Source organism: Rutidosis leptorrhynchoides, chromosome 5, assembly GCF_046630445.1.
Source record: "Rutidosis leptorrhynchoides isolate AG116_Rl617_1_P2 chromosome 5, CSIRO_AGI_Rlap_v1, whole genome shotgun sequence".
In the NCBI taxonomy this organism is placed as follows: Eukaryota; Viridiplantae; Streptophyta; class Magnoliopsida; order Asterales; family Asteraceae; genus Rutidosis; species Rutidosis leptorrhynchoides.
Window position 1 is genome coordinate 102,787,195 of NC_092337.1, and position 23,208 is coordinate 102,810,402.

The 23,208-nt window shown below is 34.8% G+C and overlaps 1 pseudogene; it reads left to right on the plus strand.

Annotated features, from left to right (window-relative positions):
- Positions 1 to 23,208, plus strand: part of LOC139848887 (tubulin alpha chain-like) — a 39,881-nt pseudogene that overhangs the window by 6,866 nt on the left and 9,807 nt on the right.

Here is a 23,208-nt window from a genome sequence, read left to right on the forward strand (position 1 = left end):
CAAGATACGGTTTACAAACACGATTCATGAGGTCCATGAACACGGCAGGAGCATTAGTTAAACCAAAAGGCATGACACAGAATTCATAGTGCCCATAACGAGTGCGAAAAGCAGTCTTAGGAATATCGGATTCCTTGACCTTGAGTTGGTGATAACCGGATCTTAAATCAATCTTTGAATAAACACTTGACCCTTGAAGTTGGTCAAATAGATCATCAATACGTGGCAACGGATAACGGTTCTTGATAGTAAGCTTGTTAAGTTCGCGGTAATCAATGCACATCCTTAATGTACCATCCTTCTTTTTAACAAACAGAATAGGAGCTCCCCAAGGGGACGAGCTTGGACGAATGAAACCTTTATCCAATAGTTCTTGGAGTTGGTTGGATAATTCCTTCATTTCGGAAGGTGCTAAACGGTATGGTGCTTTAGCAACAGGAGCAGCACCAGGAGTTAAATCAATTTGGAATTCAACTTGTCGAGGAGGTGGAATACCCGGAAGATCTTCGGGAAACACATCGGGAAAGTCTTTAACTACTGGTACATCTTCAATTCGCTTCTCTTTCGATTCAATCAGATTAACGTGGGCTAGAATAGCTGGATAACCTTTCATAAGGTATTTGCGGGTTTTAATACAGGAGATAATATTGAGATTGGAACCACTCTTTTCACCTTGGATAATAAGAGTCTCTCCATTTCCTAATGGAACATGAACGGTTTTATCGTAACACATGATCGCAGCTCTTAATGGACGTAACCAATCCATTCCAACTACGACATCGAAACTTCCTAGCTCGACCGGCAAAAGGTCTATCTTAAATTCTTTGCTGGCTAAGATTAGGTTGCAGTTTTTATAAATTTTATCAACTTTCATGATCTTTCCATTGGCTACTTCTACTAATCGTTTAGTTTCTAAGGGTTGAGGCTTTTCAGTAAATAGGGTACAAAATTCATTAGATACGTAACTTCGGTCGGCACCAGTATCGAATAAAATAGTTGCGTAGCAATTATTGACGAGATACGTACCCGTGATGACCTCATCTTCATCTCGGGCTTCAGCAGCAGTAATAACAAATGCACGACCCTTTGCAGCAGTAGTATTGGCTCCAGTAGCAGGATTATCTCTCTTCTTAGGGCAATTTGGACTAATGTGTCCCTTTTCCCCACAAGTATAACAAGTAGGAGGAGCTTTGGCAGGAACAATAGATTTATTCTTTGGAGGAGTCCTACACGTCTTAGCTACGTGTCCCACTTTCTTACACAACGAACAAGTGGCAGTGCACTGCCCCGGGTGATGCCTTTCACAACGAACACAAAAAGGATAAGTGCCCCTATAATTCGTCCTTGTACTATCCATAAGCTTTTTACTAACATTCTGAGTTGAACCTTGAGACGGCTCAAACTTCCTCTTACCATCATTACCCTTGGTTTCAACTTGCTTATTGGCCGACGCCCTTCTTCTCTTGGCCAACATGAGATTTTGTGCCATGAGAATCACAGCATCCAAAGTAACCTTCTCAGCAGCAATAACATTCCCTTGAACATCCTCGGGAAGACCTTCAATATACCGCTCAATTCTTCTAGCTTCAGTAGGAAACATTTCAGGACATAGAGTAGAAAGCTCCAGATAACGATTGGTATAATTCTCAATGTCAGTACCCTTGACCCTGAGTTCCCAGAACTCAGCTTCAAGCTTCTGAACTTGACTCCTTGGGCAGAATTTGTTGACCATCATACTTTTGAGTTCGTCCCATGGAATTGCATTAGCATTATCAATTCCTACGGACTTGGCATAAGCAGTCCACCAAGTTAAAGCATTACCACCCAACGAGCTAGTGACATACTTTACTCGATCATCATCACCACAGTTGCAAATACGGAAAATAGATTCCATCTTTTCGAACCAACGAACTAGTTCGACAGCTTCTTCGTTTCCCTTAAAAGCGGGAGGGTGACAGTTTGTAAAGTCCTTGTAGGAACAAGGTTTTGGTTGAGTATTAGCATGATTAGCTTGGGCGTTGCCTTGGGCAGCAGCGAGTAACTGTTGGAATTGCTCAGTAGTTAACACAACGTTGTTAACGGTAGGTGCAGCTGGACGAACCATGATGTCACTACATAAAAGTGAACATATGTTTGATAAGTTTAACAAGTTATAAGTTTGAGTAATCACAAGTATGAATAAACTAAAGTATTGATATCGCATGATATTAATAAAACACTTTATATTATTAGAACGAGGCATTAAATAAGCCTTTATTACACGATTCGGAAATAGAAATTGTTTAAGGCACAGCCTTTACATAGATGAAAAATAGGAAAAATAACTAGGAAATATTAAGATTGAAGTAGTCTTCATATTTCGTCTCCAACCTTCTTCATAAACTCCTCAACTTTCTCATTTTTCGTCTTTTGTTTCTCATAGAGATACTCGAAGTTGTCATAAAGGTTGGTAACACGACTGTTTACGGCATTAGTGTTGTACTCTCTTATGGCAAGTTGTTCGTCGACTCGACCTTTCTCCATTTTCATTCGGACATCAACATCCTCCTTGAGGTAAGCAAGTGATTGCTTTCCCCAGCGAGTGTTGCGTTCTTCCTCGCACTTTAGCATCAGCAACTCCTTTCTTAGCTCGACGTTTTCTTTCATAAGTTTCTTCATTCGACGATCCACTCTTTCCATGTGGCGAAGTAGACCTCCAATGTTTCTCTCGGTATCATTTCGTAATCTCATGATTTCATACTTAGGACCATCATAAAAAGGAGATCGGGCTCTCTTCCTTGATGGACCAACTTCTTCATGCCGTTTTCCCTTATCTTGGGTTCTCGGAGTTGGGTAGTATTGAGGAGACCCATGTGAATCTAAAATAGTATTCGGGCTATAATTCAGCGGTGGTGAAGCAGGACTATAAAGAGGACTTCGAACTGGTCTCGAAGTTGAAGAGTGTCCAACACCTACTTCGGTGGTAGGGTTGTGAGTTGCTTTGTTGGGCTTGTTAACGTTTGAGCTTGACATCCTATCATTAGGAAAGAGACCTTGATTAGAATCTTTGAGTCAAGTTTATTAAAGCATAATTGTTAAGATTATACGACAATCCTAAGTGCTTTAAGTCTAAGGCAGGAAAGGTTATAGTTTCCTAGATTGCTAAGGCACCCTAGCTAACAAGTAAGGCACACATAAAAATGCAATCCTGGTTCTCTATAACAGCCTGGTTTGCTCTGATACCAATCTGTCACACCCCCAGTTAGGGTCTGGGTGAAATGTGACTTAATATCAAATCAACCAACATATTATAATATACGAGAACAATACTAAATGATAAAACAAACTTTATTGAGCACGCAGCGGAAAATGAAACGTAGTTACAATGATAGGAATAACAATAATGGAAATGTTCACATGCAGAAGTAATAAATGCGATATCTCTTGATCCTATGTCCAAGTAGCATCACATAAGCAGTAAGTATAAGAGCTTGAATCAAACAGCACCTGAGACAAAACATGCTAAAGTGTCAACCAAAAGGTTGAGTGAAGTTCATAGGTTTAATAAATAAGTTTGACCGTTTGTTTTAGACCACAAGATTTAATTTGTAAGGTTGATCTCCCGCAGGATCAAAAAGTTATGCCAGTGCGTGATATTTAGACTAAACGTTCAAGTTTGCCCCATGACAAGTTAGTTCTACTTGTCGGTTTAATTTCATTATCAAGCAATACAACGATAACATCAAATGTATCGGGGACGTTACTCCCGATAGGCCTACCCCCAATAATTAAGCATGCCGCAGCAATTAAAAATATCACTGTAGGGACTTAGTCGGACATAGCCGGGTATAGCATAGTTTTAACAGTTGGTACTGATATTTAGACTAGACTTTCAAGTTTACCCCATGTCAAGTTATCGTTTATACTTGTCGGTTGGGGGCTTGCTGGTCATAGCCCAACATATCACAGTTTAATAGTAGATACGTGTAAGTACTGATATTTAGACTAGACTTTCAAGTTTACCCCGTAACAAGTTATCGTTTATACTTATCGGTTGGGGGCTTGCTGGTCATAGCCCAACATATCACAGTTTAATAGTTAATACGTGTAAAACAGTTATAAAAGTTGTGCATGTATTCTCACCCCAAAAGTTATAAAACAGTTATGAAACAGTACAAAGTGGGGCTATGAATTCACGTATATAAATATTGTAAAACAGTTATTAAAATATTGCATGTTAAAAATTTAAAAGCAAGCATGTGTCTCACCCCATAGTTTCAAAACAGTAATGAAATAGTAAAAAGTGGGGCTATGAAATTCACCTTAGTAAGTAGAGAGAGTTATTCCTCAGAATAGAGAGTTGAACGAGTGAGCAAGAAAGTCAACCTATTGACATTTAAGAGTAGTTAAGTGTTTTGCCCATGTTTAAGTTTAAGTATGTGTTTAAGTATAGTTTGGTTTACTAAGTTTCTATTCCTAGTAAGTTACTATTTTTATAAAGTTTCTATTTTTAGAAAGTTTCTTATTTTACTAAGTTTCTATGACTAGAGAGTTTCTACTTTTATGAGTGTTTCCATTTTAGGATACTTGCCGTATTAGATAAGCTTCCAATCACCCCTTTCCCTTCGAATGGCTAATTTAGATCTAGGGGCTTGAGCCATAGGACCCTTTAAATCGGAAGTCCAAACCCTCTGCCTAGAATCTCGTAGAAACCATTCGTCAAGAAAGTTCGAAGATCTATACATCTCTAATACATATCCCAAAATGTTTGTGTGCTACAATATAAGTAGTAGGTTATAGGTGCTAGTAATAGTAATAGTATATACATGTTAAGTACTAGTATAAGTAGTATTAGGGTTTAAGGTTTTAATATGTATATGTATATATAAAAATATATATATATTTTTTTTTTACATGTATATATGTATATATAAATCTAGGTGTGTTTATGGATAACAAGTTTATAATATGAATATGAATTAACAAAGATTAAAGTTTATGTAAATAGTTTAGGGTTTATGTTATACCTTTGAAGATTCAAGATAATTAACAAAGAAAAGATGAACACGATGAAGATGGAAGATCAAAGCCTTAAAAATCTTGAAGAACTCCTTGAAGATTCTTGAAGAACACGAAGAACAAGCTTGAAGATCCGAATACCACAAGAGAGGGAGAGGGAGAAATTGTTTTTGAGAGGATTTTGGTGTGATTTGTGAATGAGAAACTAGGAGTTTATATAGTGCAAGTATTAGAGTGTTAGTCAACATAAGGATGTTCTAATTAATGATTTTATTTTGTTTTATAATTTTTAGTCAACAATAGGTGGTACTAGTTTATATATATATTTTATTTTAATTTTTAGTCAACATAAGGATGTAATTGTTTAAGATTCTTTAGTCTCATTATTATTACTATTATTACTATTATTATTTTTACATTTACTACATGATAAGTATTATTTCTTTTTACTAATTCATGACTTGTATATATTTAGTTCCCAATTGTTTTATTATTTATATAAATGTCAATTTTTATTTATTACTTATAGGTTATTAGTTATAATATTACATAAATGCATAAATTTTAATTAGCAGTGAGTGTCGACTAACAGTTTATTATTTTCATCTTTTATTAACTTGTCAATTATTGCACAAAGTTAATTAATATGTTTTCTAACTCTTAACACTTAACAATTGTTGATTAAAGTTTGATCATTAAGTTTTAATTATATTGTTTGGGCATTTAATATTGAAAAAATATAGAATGGAAAAATGAGGGTCGTTATATAACCCATCAACGAGTTGTACACTTGAAGCTACAAGCATCAAGGATGAGAACCGTGATGAGCATCAAGCACTAAGAACCCCACCGGAGCACTTTGCTTACTGTTTTCGGGATCTGAGCAGACCACCTGGGCTACTGGAAAGTTAATTTTCAGTTAGTTCGGTTCGATTATATGATTTTCCGTTTAGACCTAGTCTTAATCCGAGTTACGGTTTAGGATCTATGGCCTTCCGAAAGTCACTACACCCTATTAACGTTGTGCTGAAATTTCTGACCTACTCGCACTTAAACCTTCACCACGGTCAAATGAAGATGAGTTTGGTTCTGGAAATTGGTTAGCAACTAGAGGACTCCTATACGGAGCCATATCCACTGATTACGCGTCTTTTAGATTTACGTAGAGGTCGTAGCAGCTGACCGAAGTTAGCCTATTGTTTCGATCTCTATTCTTGTCAAACTTACTTAGCTTTTATGATGATGAATGATGATGATGATGATGACACTTAAACTCATTTTATGCACTATTAGAACTTATGAGGATAACATACTGACCTAGTAACCTTTGACTTAGGTTGACGACCTTTCGGACCGACTTACTACTTGCATACTTTCATTATCGACTTTACCGCTCTTATCACTGTGAGTTATAGCATCCCTTTTTACTTTAACTATTTTGGGACTGAGAATACATGCGCTTTTTACGTTTTAAATACTAGGCACGAGTACTTAAACTTTATATATGTGTGGGTTATACAACGGCATAAACTTTCCCCTTAACCGGTGAACGCGAATCTTAGATATGGATCCATAGGGTTTGACATCCCCACTCGGGCTAGTCGCGCTAGCATTTAACGGGTGTTTAATACTTCGTAAACATACGTACTCGCCAAGTGTACTTTTAAGGGGTTATAAACGTTAAGTTAGTTACCAAGTGCCCACGGTTAAACATATACTTTTCATACTGTTTTGAAACGCTGTTTGAAGCACTGAAATCTCGTGGCCTACCTTACATTACTGTTACAACTTAAACTATAGCTCACCAACATTACTGTTGACGTTTTTAAGCATGTTTTCTCAGGTGCTTAGAGGTTTGTTGCTTCCGCTGTTTAGACTTGCTGTCTTGGTATTAAACTTGCGGTTAAGGACCTGCTGTGCTAGAATTCCGCTGCATTACTTAGAGATGTCTCAATCATGGAACTTTTCTTTTGTATTCGTAGTTTATGTTATTTTCAAATAATGACTTTGTAACGACCTTTGTGTCACGTTATCTTTTGTAAACACTATCTTTTATGAATGCAAAACTGGTTTTCAAATAGCATGTAGTATTCGACCGTGTAAAGATCCTGTTGTTGATGAATCGTACACGATGGTTTTGTATGGGGCGTCATATTAACCCGGCGTCAATTTTTGACGCACTTTTCCGTTCGTTCCTTTTTTGACGATACAAACTTCTTGAGTGAGATTTACATTGAGCCAATCATACGTTTTCTACATTTATATTTATTATTTAATTTATTTTTTCCCACCCAATTTCCAATCAGATTTTACCACCTCACCCTTTAAATATTTGACACAAAAACTTGACATTTTGGGTTAACGGGGGTCAAGTACAGTCACAGTCAAAAACCCACTTTTTCACCAAAAAGTGCATTATTCGCCTCTGACATCACAGTCAGGGTTGGAAACAGTCTTAGTGGTAAAAAAGATGCTGCTAATAACTTTGCCAGAGGTCATTACACTAGCAAGTAATCGAATTTAATTTTAATTTAATTTAATCTAGTTAGATATACTCTACTTTTTTTTTTGGGAATAGGAAATTTGGGGCTGATTCACTGAGGCATTTTATCGAACAGTTGGCAAGGAAATTGTGGACTTGTGTCTGGACCAAGGTTGGAGAATTTGGATCTCGGGAAGATCTCGTTTGGACTTTTTTAGGAAGATCTCGGCATCTCGAAATAATCTCGGGGAGATCTCGGACGTTGATTTACGTTGACTTTATAGTTTTTAATAAAAATATACATAAAAACATAAATATATGTATATTTATATACGTTTTTACGAGATTTTACAAAAATATTCGGGAAATGACCGAGAAAATCTTAAAAATTACGAATTTTACAAGAAAATCTTACAAATCACCATGAAAATCCGAAAAATCGTGGCTTTTACTAAGTTTGACCGTGTTGACCGAGAAATCTCGGGAGATGAACATCTCGTCTCGGTTGCATTCTAAAACGAGATCTCGAAGGAGATCTCGGGGAGATCTCAGAGAAGATCTCGGGGAGATCTCGGGAGATTTACAACACTGGTTTGGACCGTATCAGGAAGCTAGCGGATAACTGTACCGGTTTACAAGGGTTTTTGTGATGGAAAATCGTGTGTACTTTTAACAAATCAGATTAACCCAGCGGATAGTTAAAATAATAATCTTTTATTATTTCATAAAACATTTACAAGATTAAATATTCATATATTTAATGAAACATGCACACGATTAATTTATCCCAATTAGATCCAGTTACACCATAATAATTGTTATGAATATTAAAACAAAAGAGGAGTTAATGATATACCTTTCTTGGAGAAATTGATGAGACGGAGAGAAACTTACGATCAAAAGTATGACCGTATCTTTGGATAGTCTACACTACACTTCAAACGACCGTCAATGGATGCTAGTCCAAACCCAAAGTAACAAATTAATATAATCAAATTATATTAATAAGCAATAGATAAATATTACTCCGTATTGATTTCGTTTCATAAACAAAATGGCATGTAGCTTTCTTGATCTTTGATATGTAAGAAAAGGTTTTAATTTTTGTTTATTTTGTCACTCTGTACCATAAACAAGAACCAATATATATTTGAGGAGTACATGTAAAAACAACTCGTGAACCTTTTTCAATTAACCCGTGAATTCAAATTAGACCAAATATATATATCATAAAGTCGTATTTCTCAAATACTTTAGGGGTATATTATGTAACTTATAATTAATAATTTCTATCATGTCGCTTTCATGTAAATAGTAAATTAATTAATTTCGATTCATTTACTATTCATATGAATAGTAAATGAAATAATTTCGATTTACTATTTTGTTACTTGAGATATATATAACATCATATATATATATATATATATATATATATATATATTATTTGACATCTCGGTGTATATGTGTATGACCCCGAAGGCTCAAATGAGGTTGGCCATATAGTTATATGTTGTACCTTGCATATTAATCCTACAGACTCCCACTTGTTCATGGCACAACACCAAGTAACTATACAAACAATGGTAAGCGTCTAGCAACACGTCATTGTCCCTAAATTCATGTGAGGGTAGTTTCTAGAAACTGTTTATGGTAAGTTTTAAATGTCATTCGTCCTTTTGTTTCAGATACTTTAGTTAAACTTGAGATATGGATCATCGGTCATTCTCATTTGTTTAACAATTTTGTTTCTCGGTCTTAGAACTGAATTAGATCACCAAACTAATTAAGTATCATCTTAATTACATCTGGGTGCGGCCACACAAATATCTTATTCATTCATCGAGGAGCTCAAAAAGTATCTAACTCCAAACATTTTGGAGGAACAAATCCTATATTGCATACACATGTCTATTACGAGCTTTACATTATACCCAATAATGGCCTTTATAACAGCCTTATTCAGAACAGCGTTTAACCATATCAAAGTACAATGCTACACTCATCAAGACGGGCGTGCATCTCAAGTCTAAGGACACAAAGACATAATCACTAAAAGATTCACTACTGACTACGATCCATGTAGTGACATCTCATGGTTGGGTCATTCCAATATTCATCATCAATGAATACATATGAATTTTGATCTCAACAAGTTAACTATTCATCATCAATGAATATAACCAAAATTTTACATTAATCTTAATTCATGTTATTCCCATAACATGACTGATTATGGAGATTTTGAATAATCAACAATTATTCATGGATTAAACATGCTAATATAGAATACAGTGATATAAATGAAACTGATCATACCAACTATATATCAATTAATTAAGATAAAACTGCTTAATGTTCCAAAAATATCTAAATACTAAATTAAAATTAAAAAGATCAGCAGCATAACGAAGTCCAATACTACTAGCATGATCATCATGCTTGTTGTGTGTCATGGGCTTCATGAACGGGTCAGCCACATTATCATCTGTATGAACCTTAAGAATACTAATATCATTCCTCTCAACGACTTCTTGAATGTAGTCAAACTTTCAAAGAATGTGTCTGCTGCCTTTATGTACACGTGATTCTTTCGCAAGTATAATAGCACTTGAATTATTACAGTACATTTCCATAGGGGATTCAATGCTGGGAACTACTTCGAGTTCAGCAATAAACTTCCTAATCCAGACAGCTTCTTGAGCAGCTTCTGAGGCAGGAATGTATTCTGCTTCCGTTGTAGACTGTGTAACTGTGCTCTACTTTGAGCTTCTAAAATCAACTGCCCCGCCATTCATGATACCCTGATTGGGATCGAGAATCATCTCGATCAGTTTGAAAACTAGCATCTGTATAACATCTAATACTCAACTCTTCTTCCAAACCACCGTAAACCAAGAACATATCTTTAGTTCTCCGCAAATACTTAAGAATGCTCTTAACAGCAATCCAATGTTCTTCACCTGGATTCTGTTGATAACGACTCGTCAAACTCAAGGCTAACGAGACGTCTGGTCTAGTACATAACATGGCATACATAATGGATCCTATATCTGAAGCATACGGAACACATTTCATTCATCTTATCTCATCAGGTGTGATAGGACTTTGAGACTTGCTCAAGGTTATGCCCTTTTGCATGGGCAATGCTCCGCGCTTGGAGTTTTGCATGTTAAATCTTCGTAAGATTTTGTCAATGTATGTACTTTGACTCAAACCAATAAGCCTTTTGGATCTATTTCTATAGATCCTGATTCCCAGAATATACTTAGCTTCTCCAAGATCTTTCATGGCAAAACATTTTCCAAGCCAAGATTTGACATCTTGCAAAGCTGTAATGTCATTTCCAATAAGTAGTATGTCATCAACATACAAGATCAAGAAGAAAACTTTGCTCCCACTAGCTCTAATGTAAACACATGGCTCATCCCCGTTTTGAGAAAAACCAAACTCTTTAATTTTCTCATCAAACTTAAGATTCCAGCTCCTGGATGCTTGCTTTAATCCATAAATGGATTTTAGAAGCTTGCATACTTTAGTAGGATTCTTAGGATTCACAAACCCTTCCGGCTGAACCATATATACGTCCTCGCTTAGGTCGCCATTTATAAAAGCGGTTTTAACATCCATTTGCCATATTTCATAATCATGAAAAGCAGCTATGGCAATAAGTATCCTAATTGATTTAATGCTCGCGACTGGTGAAAAAGTTTCCTCATAATCAATTCCTTGAGTTTGAGTATAACCTTTTGCCACCAATCGAGCCTTAAAATTGTTTACATTACCGTCCATGTCAGCCTTCTTCTTGAAGACCCATTTACTGCCCATTGTCTTGCAATTGGGTGGAAAATCAATCAAGTCCCATACTTGATTATCTTTCATGGACTGCATCTCTGCCTTCATAGCATCTCCTCATTTTTCAGATTGTGGATCTGACATGGCTTCACCATAACTAGAGGGTTCATCATAATCCCCTAGATGAGGTTCATCTAAATTAATCAGAAGATTTAACCTCTCAGGTAGATGAGGAGTTCTACTAGATCTACGAAGTATATGTGCAACACGTTCTGGCTAACCAACAATGTGTTCAGCTTCAACGTGCGGTTGGCTAGTGCCTTCAGAAGGTAAGTTACTTTGTGATTCTTGAATTTTCTCAAGATCTACTTTACTCCCACTGACTTCTTGTAAGAGAAGATCTCTTTCAAAGAATTCAGCAAACCGAGTAGTAAACACTTTGTTTTCAGCTTGGTAGTAAAAGTAGTAACCCATTGTTTCCTTTGGGTATCCCACAAAGTGACATTTGATACCTATGGGTTCTAACTTGTTTGATGTGTCACGTTTTACATACGCTTCACAACCCCAGACTTTCAAATAAGACAACTTAGGACTCTTTCCATGCCATAACTCATATGATGTCTTTTCTACCTTCTTGGTTGGAACCATATTGAGTATGCGTGCATCAGACTCTAATGCATAACCCCAAAAAGACATCGATAGAGTAGTTAGACTCATCATAGATCGAACCATATCAAGTAAAGTTCGATTCCTTCGTTCCGACATACCATTGTGCTGTGGTGTGTAAGGTGGAGTGAATTGTGAGACAATCCCACGATTCTTCAGGTGGTCTAAAAACTCTTGACTCATATATTCCCCTCCCCTATCAGAGCGAAGGGCTTTAATGGTCTTTCCAAGTTGATTCTCTGCTTCATTTTGGAAGATTTTGAATGTTTCAAAAACTTCATGTTTATGTTTCAGCAAGTAAACATAACCATATCTACTATAATCATCAGTAAATGTAACGAAGTATGATTCACCATTTCTAGACATACTTCTAAAAGGGCCACACACATCAGTATGTATTAGTCCTAAAAGATGATGTTATGCGAGGGGTATATGAAATAGTATTAATTTTTACAAAGAAATACTATTAAATACGATACAATTTTACACAAGATATTTATTTATTTATAGAATGGATATACCTAAACCTTGCTGCAATACTTATAGGCAGTGTACCTAATCGTACAGTAGTGTAGTTTTTAGTAAGTCCGGTTCGTTCCACAGAGATCTTAGCCAAGTTTAACGCTATATTTTTAAAACTATATTTGTAAATAAATATATATATATAAATATAAGTAGTATTATTATTAGAAAAGGGGGTTTTTACCGTTTAATGGCCGGTTTGTCGATTCTAAAATTTAAGTCGCAGTTAAAACCTAATGTAAAATATTAAAAAATAAATATAACTTAATTTAAATCGTAAAGTAAATAACGATAATGAAATTGCGATAAATAAAAGTGCGATAAATAAAATGACAATAAATAAAATTGAGATAAAAAATATGATAATTAAAATGACAATAAATTAAAGTGCGATAATTAAAAGTGCAATTAAATATGAAATAAAGGAATTATGCTTATTTAAACTTCCGTAATCATGATGTTTGACGTGTTGATTTTAGTTTTATTACCATGGGTTAATTGTCCTTTGTCCTGGATTATTCAATATGTCCATCTGGTTTTTGTCCATAACAGTCCATCAGTCATAAATATAAAGTGCGAGTGTCCTCGTCAAATTATCCTTATATCCGAAGTCAAATATTCCAACTAATTGGGGACTTATACTATAATTACACCAAGTGCCCTTGTATATAATTCACCCCTGTTTTAATAATTCCATTGACTATTAATTCATTCCCGTGTCCGGTTAAATGAACGATTATTAGTACTTATAAATATCCCGCCCATCGTGTCCAATCGAGTGTATATGGTTATTTATAGGTACGTCCAATTGTAAATCTTTATATTAAATTAACAAACTATCATTTAATTAAACAAATATAAAGCCCATTAATAGCCCATAGTCTAATTTTCACAAGTGTCGTTCTTTTATCCAAACCCCAATTATGGTACAAAGGCCAATTACCCAATTTTAATATTTAGCCCAACATCACGATTACTTCGGCTTAAATAAGCATAATAATAACTTAGCTACGAGACATTAAATTAAAAAGGTTGAACATAACTTACAATGATTAAAAATAGCGTAGCGTTACACGGACAGAATTTTGACTTACACCCTTACAACATTCGCTAACATACCCTTATTATTATTAAAATTAAAATTAAAATTAAAATTATAATATATATATATATATATATATATATATATATATATATATATATATATATATATATACACGTTGAGAGAATGAAGAAAGAAAAAGATGTTTTCATTGTGCAGAATTCGTTGCCTTTTATAGGCCCACGTTTTCCTGTAGATCTCCGCGAGTGCGGTTGTTTTATACATCAGAACTCCGCGAGTGCAGAGGTCTGGATTACAGCTCACATATTGATTCAACACGTGGGCTGCATAAATATATAATATATAATAATATATATAATTAATTATATATTATATTATATTCTTGAGCATAGTTGACTTGTAATTTTTTGTCCGTTGCATTGAGCGTTGAGAGTTGACTCTAGTCCCGGTTCTGAATTTTTGAACGTCCTTGCGTACAATTTAATATCTTGTATTTTACGTTTTGCGTCTTGTACTCTTGTAATTTTGAGACGTTTCTCATCGATAATTTGAACCACTTTGATTGTAATTTGTACTCATTAGCTTTTTGGTCGTTTGCGTCTTCAATTCGTCGAATCTGCCTTTCATCTTCACCTTTTATTATTTAAACAAATATTACTTGTAAATAGAACAATTGCAACTAAAAGCTTGTCTTTCTTGAGGGATAATGCTATGAAATATATGTTCGTTTTTAGCATTATCAAATATTCCCACACTTGAACGTTGCTTGTCCTCAAGCAATATAGTCTTGAAATAAAAACATACTTGAATCACTTCTTTATTCTTCACACTTTGTACATCAGTGATTTCTATATGGCGGTGTGAACAATGGTAGTAACGATGTGGTTTACAGTCCCACATGACTATGAAAATTTAGATCCTTAAGGAAATTGGATCTTTATGAAAACATTTGATCTTTTGAAAATTCAATCTAGCTTTTACCCTAGATAAGTTTTCCGGAATAACCCTTTACCGGTGTTTGCAAATTGTTTTTGTGGGTTTGGTGGGTTTCAGATTTGAAAATTTTAGCTCAAAACTTGCGGTTTTGTGTCACCCACGTGCTAACCTTGTATTGGGAAAGCAACACGTCCAGTATACTTGCTCCGTATATTACCTTTCGGTAAACTACCGTCCGATTGTAAAGGAAAGCGTTGAACAAGCAACTGTTAAGGCAATGTCCCGTGACATGCTTTTCATTATGGTCTATATCATGTCGGATGCAATTACTATCCTTTGTAGGAGAAATAGCAAAGATCACCCTATAATTTTTCGGTCTGGCACAAGGTCCTGTCTTTGACCATGCTATGCAACCACCGTTCTTATGGTTGACACCCGATTTGGTTTAGGTGACCTAATGAATTCCAGGTGAATTCCAGGTGAATTCCTAGGATTTTACGTTCAATGGTAATGAACGCATTGAAAATGAGTTTTCAGAAAACAAATCGGTTTTAATTTGATCAAAATATTTTCTCGTTCAAGCTCGAGTTTAGATATCATTGAATTCCATGAGTTTGTAATTCTCAATCTTTAAAGTCAATCTCAAGGATTGAGTAATATCAGTCTTAAAAGCTGATTTTTTTATCTTTAAGGAGATTATCCTTTCTGGGGGTCTGATTCATTAGTCTTATCAAGCTAATTTGCACGGCGCCCTCCCTATTTTACGAGACAGATCCTCTCATGGTTAGGATAAGTCTGACCACTTGGCGACCTTGTTTGATGCTGAGGTCCGTGGATTTTCAGCTGATTTTCGAGAAAACTTTTCAAGGTTTTTCGTAGACTCTACAACTGGTCTGGACGACAACTTCCTGACCTAAATCAAGAAGCGCGTTTCTTTTTCGGAAGACTTAACTTGTGATATGTGTTTTAAATAACTTGGTAAATTTTTCCCACACTTGGCTTTTATTTTCCTTTCTTTGCCTTTTTATTGTCCTCTATTCCGTTTTAAATGAATTCTAACATTTTGGGTTGTTTCTCAATTTATGTCCTTTCCGAGGTAACAATAATTTCGGTATTAACACCTAGTTTTATCGTTCATAAATATGTATAAACATGATTTTGAGTTCATTTAATTGAAAATTTTGAAAAATTTTACTAGAATTGGGTAGTCAGTATATAAGACTAGGGTTGTTCTTTATTATCAGAGAGCACTAGATTCTAATACAACTACTGCGTTACTAGTATTTTTAATAGTAACCAAGTGTATAAGTCAAAAATTTTAAAAATCCGAAAGAATTTGCGTTTATGTGTGCACGATGACTTATGATTTGGTTTTGATGATACTGCCAATCTTGAAATGCTAGTTGTCTAACCATTTCATACTCATGATGAGCCATAAAAAGTTGGATTTCTGTCATCTGATTACCCCCTCCCGCATTACGTTGCTGTTGATCTCTCTCGACCTGTGTATGCCTGCCATCATATTGTACTACAGCGTTGTTTCGTTTCTTTAAAACCTTAGCACCATGATACACGCGTAAATCTATCCTATCACGGGGTTCTGGTTCTGCCATTAATAATCCCCCCCCCCCCGACTTCTATCCACACCGAGATGTTCAGCAATTAATGTAACAAAGATACCACCTCCTATTATGCTATTAGGCTGCATACCCCTAATCATAGCCGATAGATAATAACCCATATAATAAGGTATACTTACATCGCTCTGTGGGTCTCGAATACACATGTGGTAAAATAAATCCTGTTCATTTACCTTTTCCTTGTTCCTACCTCGCTGTGTAATCGAGTTTGCTAAAAACCTGTGGATTACTCTTAATTCAGCTCTATCAATATCAAGAAAAGAGTAAAATCCCCCTTTGAATTGGTTATGACTAGTCATTCTACTCCATACACCATTCATATCAAAATTCTCATCAACCCTCCTACCATGAACTATCAACCTCTGACAGTCATCAGATGCTAACTTCTCAGGCGTATATATATGTAAAGCCTGAGCCATATCTAGTAAAGACATATAGCGCATCTCACCTCCTAATAAAAATCTAATAAAGGTACGATCGGTTAAAGTAGCTACCCGATCATTTATTTCAATACTACATAATAACCCAACACACCATTCTCTATATACAGGCCTATAAATGTTGAATAAACGTACCCAATCATTAAAAGTAGAATTACCATACCTTTGTGTAAGTAATTCTCTGATTGGTTCGGCTAATCCAACTGCTTCTAACGGATCCCATTCTATTATCCTAGGCACCTCAACAACATTAGACTGAAGGATGTGCAAGTTCCTCTGATATTTTAGATAGTCTATCCAAAGTCTGTCAAACCTTAAGTTTGGGTGTAAATTCGGCACATCGATATTTGAAAATGAAACTATTGGATGCGGTACATTTGTCGATAAAAGTCATTAACTTCCTGTTGTTCCGCATTCTCAGGAGGAGGAGCATTGGGAGCCTGGGATTAAGATTCACCCCTTTCAGTCTGCAAAACACATCAAACACAATTTTTGTGCATTCAAATATGCATTAGTGTTAGCAAAATCATAAATCAAAACAATTACAATGACATGTTTAAACCATATTAAACTTTATACACATTTTCATAATACTAACAATTCTATATTTTTACAAATAAACTTATATGAAAATGTATGTAACATTCCTAGGCATTTAACTTCTAGAACATGTCAAAAATAATCATTATAGCAATTAAACAGGTTCCACATGGCATTCATATCAATTAGATCAAGTTCATGCATTTTTGACTCAAAAAGTCTACTTTAATCTTCATAAATCATGTTTAGGATCAAAGTTTTGATAATTTAGCAACCTAAACATGTTACACAACTCAATTTAGCATAAACTAACAACAAAATTCGGCCATAACCCGTTTATATCAAAAAGCCCCAATTTTGCTCAAGAACACAAACCCTAGACTACTCAAAATTTGAAGTTTAAGGCTTCTAATCATGTTAAATAGCATCAATCTAGGTTATACAAGCATAATATACAATCAATTTAAGCACAATTACACTAAAAATCATCAAAATCAAATTAGGTATATTTTTTTTCAAGAACACTAAAAATTCGAATTAAAGAGTGTTTAGGTGTAGAAATTACAGATTTCCTTGAGTAACTTCGTGGGAAGAATCTCCTCATTGTGATTTTAGCAAAAAATTTGATGATTTATGGTGAAAAATCGTGAATTTGGGAGGTGTTTGTGTGTGTTTTTCGCAGTATTTGGGTGTGTGTGTGTGCGTGCAAACTGGTCTGTTCGACCAGTTTTATTTTTTTCTGGAATTTTTAAACTCCGCGATGCGGAGGTGGTCCCACATCAAACTCCGCGAGTGCGGATTTATCTCTTTTTTTAAAATAAAAACCTTTAACTAATAAAAAATAGATTAATAAATTTTAAAAATTAGTTTCTTTTGAGAATAAGGGCGTTTCGGATTGTTGTCCTAGTCCGTTCCTCGACAAAGTTTTAAAATTTGTTACTTTTTAAGCGTCGTTTTAAAAGCAAAGATTTTTGGGGTTTTTAATGTTTTTGACATACTTTAATTCAATAAGATTAAAAATAATGATAATAAAAATTCTCGTCCCTCCCTTGGGTAGAGCAATTTTGGTTCAACGACCTAGTTTTTAACTCACGACGAATTTTAAATATCAAATTTTTAACTTAGTGAAATAGAGTAAATTTTTGTTTTTAAATTCACACCAAACTTAAATTTAAAATGCATAAAATTAAAAATTCATATTATTAAAATTAAAAATTCACACCAAATTTGTATTATATTTTTGTTTTTATACATACAAACTTATATTAAAAATATTAATTTTTCAAATAGGTACAAACTTAAATATATTGATTTTAAAAAGTTTACAATAATAATTTAATATTTATATATTAATTTTAAAATCATGGTAAAAATAAAATTAAAAATCTTTTTGGTCTTTCATACCACTTTAATCAATCAAATATTATCAAAAATATACGCCCCACTTTTTAGTAAAGTAATTTTGGCTATATTACCTAGTTTTACTCCTGACAAATTTCTGAAATATTTTGGGTTGATTGATTAAAGATATATATACCTTAAGAATAAACGGTAAATTTCGCAGTGATGTAATAAATTTTTTGTACGATATCAATAATTTCGGTTACGCATACCTAATTTTATTGAATACCAATTTAATACTTTATAGCGAACGATTCAGCATTTATTATCAAAAGATTAAAAGCAATAAATAAAAACTGTACATACTTACCTATGAGAAAGAATTCTCAGAGACCTACTTTAGCTGACTCATAGGAGAGTCGTGTAATTTGGTTCTCCATAGTTACGTAAGCATAACCTCGAATTCTTCTAAACATATAAACGGTCCTTCTCTGCATAGAGTAACAAATTCGGTGTTTGAATATGTTTGATTATTTGAACATTTACCTTCGTGTGACCATTTTTCGCATTTATAACATCTTTCAAGGTGTCGTGCTCTTCTTTTTGTTGCGGATTTTGATTTTCCTTTACCAAAATGTATCTTATGATGATCTTTTCTGAGTTCTTTTCTTACTCCGTCCATTTTACCTCTTATGAATGATACCAGTTCACTCGGAAGTGTGTCATTATTACGTTTAGTAATCATAGCATGTAGCATTAGACCATGGTTCAGATCAAAGGAATTCTTCATCTCGTAAAACCTAAAAAAAATAAAAATTCAGAATGGGGGGAGAAGACTAGTTCTGTAGGGTCTGCTAGCGAAAGACCATTCGGATTCCATTCTCGGAAACTACACGAAAACAGAAAATCTAACTCTAACAGAAATATATATTACCCTAAAAAGATTCGAACCTTCCCACACTTAGTTAGCTGTGGTGTCGAAATTGTGATTAACTTCATCTTCAACTTCCATTAGATTATCTATGTAATGTTTAACTCTGTGACCTTTAACTTTAAATTCAACCCCATTTGAATTTATTAACTCTACTGTTCTATATGGGAAAACTCTTTTGACTATGAATGGTCCAGACCATCTTGATTTCAATTTTCCAGGAAATAGCTTGAATCGTGAATTGAAAAGAAGAACTCTGTCTCCTTCTTTAAATTCTTTTGAACTTCTGATTCTTTTATCATGCCATTTCTTTGTTCTTTCTTTGTAGATCAACGAATTTTCATATGCTTCATGTCTTAATTCTTCTAATTAGTTTAGTTGACTTAACCGTAGACGTCCGGCTTCATGTAAATCAAGATTACATGTCTTCAAAGCCCAAAATGCTTTGTGCTCAATTTCTACTGGAAGATAACATGCTTTTCCGTAAATGAGTTTAAAAGGTGTGGTTCCAATTGGAGTTTTGTAGGCTGTTCTAAGAGTCCAGAGTGCATCCTCCAATTTAATGGACCATTCCTTCGGATTTGATCTTACGATTTTCTCTAGAATGCGTTTTAATGCTCGGTTGGTATTTTCAACTTGTCCACTTGTTTGTGGATGATACGCGGTTGAGATTTTATGAGTTACTCCATATCTTTTAAGAACTTTCTCAAGTTGATTATTACAAAAATGAGTACCCCGATCACTTATTAAAGCTTTCGGTGTTCCAAACCTTGCAAAAAGATGTTTTAAAAAGTTGACTACAACTCGTGCATCGTTAGTTGGGAGAGCTTGTGCTTCCGCCCATTTAGATACATAATTAATGGCAACGAGAATGTAGAGATTATTATGAGATTTTGGAAATGGACCCATAAAGTCAATACCCCATATGTAAAATACTTCACATACTTGAATGACATTTTGTGGCATTTCATCACGTTGATTTATTTTTCCGGCCCTTTGACATGCATCACAGGATTTGCAAAGAAGGTGTGCATCTTTGAAAATTGTAGGCTAATAGAATCCAGCATCTTAAACTTTTCTTGCTGTGAGTTGAGGCCCATAATGCCCTCCTGTTGGTCCTGTATGACAATGGTTTAAGATTTGACTAGCTTCATCTCCGAATACGCATCGGCGTATTATTCCATCGGGACAACTTTTAAACAAATGTGGATCTTCCCAGAAATAGTGTTTTATATCACTAAAGAATTTCTTTCGTTTTTGGTACGACAACCCTTTTTCAAGGAATCCACATACTAAATAGTTTGCATAGTCTGCAAATCATGGAATTTCACTATAATCTATCTTCAATAGATATTCGTCAGGAAAGTTATCTTGTATAGCCGATTCATTCAGAACTTCTAATTCGGGATTTTCAAGACGAGAAAGATGATCAGCGGCGAGATTTTCTGCTCCCTTTTTATCTCGGACTTCAATATCGAACTCTTGTAAGAGTAAAATCCAACGGATTAATCTTGGTTTGGCATCTTGTTTCGAAAATAGGTATCTAAGAGCAGAATGGTCGGTATACACCACCGTTTTAGCTAGAACGAGATATGAACGAAATTTGTCAAAAGCAAAGACAATTGCAAGGAGTTCTTTTTCAGTAGTTGTGTAGTTCGTTTGTGCTCCTTGTAACATCTTACTAGCATAATAAATAGGTTGAAATCGTTTTTCAATCCTTTGTCCTAAAACGGCTCCCATTGCAAAATCACTTGCATCCCACATCAGTTCAAACGGTAGATTCCAATTTGGAGTTATCATGATCGGTGCATTAGTGAGTTTTTTTTTAAGAATATTAAAAGATTTGATGCATTCATCTGAAAAGATGAATGGAGCATCCTTTTCTAGGAGTTTATTCATAGGAGTGGCAATTTTAGAAAAATCTTTTATGAAACGTCGGTAAAAACCGGCATGCCCTAGAAAACTCCTAACTCCTCTAACATTGGTGGGATGTGGAAGTTTAGCAATTACATCTACTTTAGCTCTATCCACTTCAATTCCTTCCTTTGAAATTTTATGACCAAGAACGATGCCTTCTTTAACCATGAAATGGGATTTCTCCCAATTAAGAACTAGATTTGATTGTTCGCATCTAATAAGCATTCGTTCAAGATTGACTAGACATGATTCAAAAGTATCACCGAAGACTGAAAAGTCATCCATGAAAACTTCCATGCATTCTTCTATCATGTCGTGAAAAATCGACATCATGCACCTTTGAAAGGTTGCAGGGGCGTTACAAAGTCCAAATGGCATGCGTTTGTAAGCAAAAGTACCATAAGGGCACGTGAATGTGGTTTTCTCTTGGTCCTCGGGTGCTATTGGAATTTGAAAATATCCGGAAAAATCATCAAGAAAACAATAATAACTATTCCCGGCTAATCTTTCCAACATTTGATCAATGAAAGGTAAGTGAAAGTGATTTTTTCTGGTGGCGTCATTTAATTTTCTATAATCAATACAAACACGCCATCCTGTTACAGTCCTAGTAGGAATAAGCTCATTTTTTTCATTTGTGATGACAGTCATGCCACCCTTCTTAGGTACGCATTGAACTGGGCTTACCCATGGACTATCAGAGATTAGATAAATTAAACCTGCATCTAGCAGTTTAATAATTTCTTTTTTAACAACATCTTGCATATTAGGATTTAGTCTTCGTTGGCGTTGCACATACATTTTATGACCTTCTTCCATAAGGATTTTATGTGTGCAATACGAAGGACTTATTCCTTTAATGTCATGAATCTTCTATGCAGTAGCTGGTTTATGAGCTCTTAGCACAGAAATGAGTTGAGATTTTTCATTTTCCGTAAGAGAAGACGATATTATTACAGGTAATTCAGATTCACCATGTAAATAAGCATATTCCAAATGGTTTGGAAGTGGCTTTAACTCTAATGTTGGTGGTTCTTCTATCGATGATTTATATCGATATCTGTCTTCCTCTTTTAGTATTTGAATTTCTTCTGTTGTTGGTTCATATCCATTAGCCATAAGTGTAGCTAACATTTCAGTTTCATCAATTGGTTCAGTTCCTTCTCCTAAAGAACATTCTCCTGTTCCTTGTAATTCTGGAAATTCTTCTAACAATTCTGCATGTGAATCTATAGTTTGAATATAATAACATGTATCATCTGCAGATTGCGGTTGTTGCATGGCTCTATCAACAGAAAAGGTAACACTCTCGTCCTCTATACTTGGGGTCAGTTTCTTACCAAACACGTCTATTAATGCTTTAGCCGTGTTTAAGAATGGTCTTCCTAATATGAGAGGAACTCAAGAATCTTCTTCCATGTCCAGAATAACAAAATCTACTGAAAATACTAAAGTACCAACTTTAACTAGCATGTTCTCCATTATCCCTATAGGATATTTTACTGATCGTTCTGCTAGTTGTATACTTATTCTTGTTGGTTTCAATTCTCCAAGGTCTAGTTTAGCGTATAGTGAATATGGCATGAAATTTATACTAGCACCTAAGTCTGGCAATGCTTCTATTGAACTAAGACTACCCAGAAAACATGGAATCGTGAAACTTCCTGGATCTGATAATTTTTCTGGTATCTTATTCAACAGTACTGCAGAACAATTAGCATTCATAGTAACAGCCGAGAGTTCTTCCATTTTCTTTCTATTCGTGATTAGATCTTTCAGAAATTTAGCATATCTAGGCATTCCTGAAATCACATCAATGAAAGGAAGGTTGACATTTATTTGTTTAAACATATCCAAGAATTTGGATTGCTCGGCTTCAAGTCTCTCTTTTCTAATTTTACTCGGGTAAGGAAGTGGTGGTTGGTATGGTTTAACAT